This window comes from Alosa sapidissima, chromosome 4 (assembly GCF_018492685.1).
Source record: "Alosa sapidissima isolate fAloSap1 chromosome 4, fAloSap1.pri, whole genome shotgun sequence".
In the NCBI taxonomy this organism is placed as follows: Eukaryota; Metazoa; Chordata; class Actinopteri; order Clupeiformes; family Clupeidae; genus Alosa; species Alosa sapidissima.
The window spans coordinates 38,800,380-38,804,932 of record NC_055960.1 but is presented as its reverse complement, the minus strand read 5'-3'; the positions used below and the strand labels follow the sequence as shown (position 1 = coordinate 38,804,932).

Genomic DNA, 4,553 nt, shown 5'->3' with positions numbered 1-4,553 from the left:
GGAGCAGTGAGGGGTTAGGTGCCCTGCTCAAGGGCACTTCAGCAGTGCCTACTGGTCGGGGTTCGAACCGGCAACCCTCCGGTTACAGGTCCGAAGCGCTAACCAGTAGGCCACGGCTGCCCTCTTGTGTGTGCGCATGTGTACATGCGTGTGTGTGTTTATGCATGTGCATACATGTGTGCGTGTGTGTTGTAGGGAGGTGTTGGCACCAGTGTTTGAGCAGAAGGGCATTGAGCTGTCACGGGTGGAGCTGTTCCTGGATCAGTCCAACACGCCACTCTCACTGGCCTTTGAGGCCTACCGCTTTGGAGGGCATGAACTGAGGGTGAAAGGTGAGCACACACACACACACACACACACACACACACACACACACACACACATACACACACACACACACACACACACATACACATGCACACACACACACACACTAGGGCTGGGCGATAAAATGATAGCGATATATATCGCAATAGACATGTAATCAATATCAATAAAAAATACATTCGATAGAACATTCGATAATTAAAAGCAACACACACCTCCCGCCTTGCGTTGTCCATAAATAAATAGGCTAAATATATCTTGCATTGTAGCTATGTGCAACTCTACCAGAGTAGGCGATAGAAGTAGGCCTACCTCAACACAGACTCTCAATGAGTCCTTGCCCCGTGCACTCTCTCTCTCTCTCTCTCTCTCTCTCTCTCTCTCTCTCCCTCTCAACAGGCGCATCCCTCCTCATGCACATATAATCCAAACATTCACAATCGTGCAAGACGACTGGCTAAATTGCTATTAAATTCGGTTAGCATCATTAGCACGAATTTGTTCAAAAGTGTTGCATTCAAATTGACTGCTAAGTTCTAATCATCTCAATCCCGATGCAAATGGAAAAGTATTTTCCAAGACACAAACGGGCTTGTCCCAAGAAGGAGAAAAAGTATTCATTTGAAACTAAAACACACGTGAGGAAACTGAACAGTCTAACCAGTAGACTATGATAAACTAGCAAATTAAGCTACTTTGTTTACAATATTTCCAGGCTTCAACCAGTGCTGCTCATTTAGACTTATGTGCACATTTATTTATTTGAGTGTACACATCAAATACACACATACACACACACGCACACACACACACACACACACATACACTAACTCACACACACACACACACACACATACATACACACACACACACATGTACACTAACACACACACACACACACACACACACACACACATATTAGTTTGTACTATAATCGAAGGCCCTAGATTTGGATATTGAATGATTGAGTGTAGAGCTGTCACTTTTGTGAAAAAATCCTGTCTGATTTTTGAGACATAAGTGTTCATTGAATCGATTGTAAAAAAAAATGTCTAAAGACGTTGACGTTTCCGTTTTAACTGCAAATACAGGCCAATCCACAAACAACTAACAGGCATTAGGACGAATGTAAAGAGGGCGCTTGTAGACGCAAGCCAGCAATATTTCTGATCATTTATTGGCGTGAAGTTTCGTGCACAACGACAAACAGGAGTGCAACATTCTCAAAAAACAATAAGCCGAGTGGACTGCCATTACATCAGTGACAAACATGACTGCAGGCTTCAACGTAGCTGTGTCTGTGTTTACAATTAGAAATGTCAAACAAATTTACGTAGAACTCGATTGCACAGTTTGCTTAGCCTACCACTTTGTTCTTCTGCATAGTTTGATATACCAAAAATCCGAAGTACTTCCACATCAAACTCCTCAAGTTATTAGGGCCTATCAGTCGCCTCTCTCATGTCGCACAGGTTGATCGCATTGTGCTCCGTTTTTTGGCAAAACACGAGCAGCACAGCAGCTGATTGAAACAGCTGTTTCCGGTGCGTAAAATTGGTGGGAATTTTCTTTCTTTTTAGCTTTCGCAATGCTTACTGCACTTCGGAATTCTTTTATATTCTTATATGTCATCATCACAAACATCTTGTTTGTGAATTTTGTTACATCTATACTTTTTATTTGTTAAATTCGTTTAAAACTAGATGTACCGCATAGCGGTACAAAATATGACCGCCGCTCAGTCCTGTACATCCGTTCCGCGAAAATAAATCACACTTCAATTTGTCTCCATATTTTACTCCATCCCCCACTCTTGAAACTTTTGTGTATGCTTGTTTGGCATGCCTGAGTGTGTGTGTGCGGCTGCACAGAAAGTAGCCTACTGGTGCTAAAAAGGTGAATAGATTGTAGAATAGCCAAAGAAGATGTAGCATTGTTATAAAACCTTTAAAATCTCTAAACAATCACAAGTAGGGCAGTTCATCACAGTTCATCCATTGCAACTGGATTGATGAAAGGTCACTTACACCTGTAGGCTACATTGTATTTGGGAAAAGCAAAAGGTATCAGCATAATGTTATTTATTTATTTATTTATTTATTTTTTATGTATTTTTAAACAAAAACATCTCTGTCAGTTCCATGTCGTTTTCAACAGCTATCAAAAACAAAGGTCATTTTTGGATGGATGGATTTTTTGTGAATGTTTCTTCTTCTACATAAGATTTTAGTCATCTTTAGTTCATGTAATACTTTATTGTCAATGCACAAATTAAGTAACAGTAGTCTGAAACGTTATTGTTAATGCACAAATTAAGTAACAGTAGCCTAGTCTGAAACGAAATGCTGTTTTACATCTAACCAGTGGTGCAAATAACTGACATGTCCAAATGGGCCTTGATGAAATGCGTCGCTAGACTGTTCATACACATTTTAACGGGCCAAAGTTGAAGAGCTTTTGTCCGTTATTGTTAGTGCAAATATAGGCTGATTCATGTTCCCTTGCATTGTTTAACTGAGGTCCATGGCTAGTCTGGCTTTCATCAGACCAAGCTCAATCTTTTAAGAAATCAAAAAATAAATAGCGGGCAGATCAGGCTGGGTTCACCCAGCCTAGTCCATAGGCACCCGATATTGTTTAATTTTCCGATTGAGATATACACGCTCTGGCTATTCTAAATGCAAAAATGCATCAGGGAGTTATGACAAAACGGTAACTAACAAACTAGATCCTAATAGAAAGCTGTTAGCTTCCCTAAGCTACAGGTAGGATTATAAGGTAGGCCTATTTACAACATAAATTGTCAATAGGCTATGCTGGCGACACAAATAAAATCTCCTTTGGAAACCAATGGCTTACGACTTACAGTATCAAGCGGACTTAAACTGTCATATCGTGGCGAAAAGTTTTAATAACATTCACGCAGCTCCATGAGTCAAGGAAAGCGCGAATGAAGTAGCCACTTCTAAATGGGACCCACTACACAGTAGCTTAAGGTGTTTTGCTAAAGCAGCCATAATGAAATGAAGGTGTCATTGTTTGGATACTTCACACACACGTGCTTTTTAATTTCACAGACTACAACTACCAAGCTGTAATCAAAGCACATCGATTCCCCTCTCACACCCTGCACGCACTTAAAACAAAATAAACAGGCGTCTCAGTCTCACGCATGTATAGGCAAAACTGTATCAGACCGGTGTAACGTTGGTAAATCTTCCATTGCACAGAATGATTTTGTAGCACGTGCAATAAATGACAGTCGAAAGATACAAACAGTGCTGCTATACATTTGCTTGGTATAACCGCATTTATAGTTTTCTACAAATGCAATAAATCAAATGCCTCCATCACTCAACCAACGCTAACGGTAACATTACCTAGGTCCTTATTGATATTACAAGATTAACGTACCTGCAGTAAAAACCAAGCATGTCCGATAAACATCCTCAGATTTATTTCGGCTTCAAGAAGAAATGGGAATTACACTTCATGTGAACATCGTCCTATCCTTCTTAGATGTTCGCTGCGGTAAATTACAGTCCTTGTATGAAGCGTCCATTGTTTTATCCAACCCACTTTTAACTTCCAACAAAATTACGTCTCACTGCAACGATGCGCCATCTAGTGGACAAACGACTACTTCTCGCCAATACTGAAAATGCAGCCATGATGATGATGATGAATATTTATTTTGGCTTTCTTTTAATCCTACTGATTTTCATTTTTTACCGGGGGGGGCAAATCACAAATGAGTGATTATGAGCCAGGTTGATGTGGGCCCTTGAGACCAACATACCATAAAAGATTCACAGAGAACTGTGTCTGCCCTACCCTCCTTTCGGGGGGTCCAGTCCAGTGGGGGGGCTGCAGATGAAAACGAAAAATGACGGTTCCATGCTATCCATGTGGGGGTACATGCCCACCAAGTTTTGTGTACCCCGGTCTTTCAGTGTCCCGGGAATCCTTGTTGGTGTACGTCACTAAATGTACACATAAATTATTTTATTGTAAGGCCCCCCATGAACGAAAGTACACAAAACTTGGCATGCATTCAGAGGGTGTCATAATGATCCTACACTTTTAATTTCGTGCAGTTTTGACCTTGTCAGCCAGAGATATTGAGATGAAAACACCTAATTTTTTGCTTTTTAATTTTTAACTAGGTGGCGCTATACATGAAATAAGTGGTAATGGGATGGGTTGACATGCCCCCTTAAGACCAA

General features: G+C 40.8%; 1 protein-coding gene across 1 annotated transcript in view; it reads left to right on the top strand.

Moving 5' to 3' along the window:
- Positions 1–199: 199 nt before the first annotated feature.
- plekhg5a (pleckstrin homology domain containing, family G (with RhoGef domain) member 5a) overlaps positions 200–4,553 on the top strand; it is a 36,174-nt gene continuing 31,820 nt past the window's right edge. Inside the window, exon 1 of the mRNA XM_042089893.1 lies at positions 200–332. The gene's annotated coding sequence lies outside the window, so the exon portion shown is untranslated. The remainder of the gene's footprint in view (positions 333–4,553) is intronic.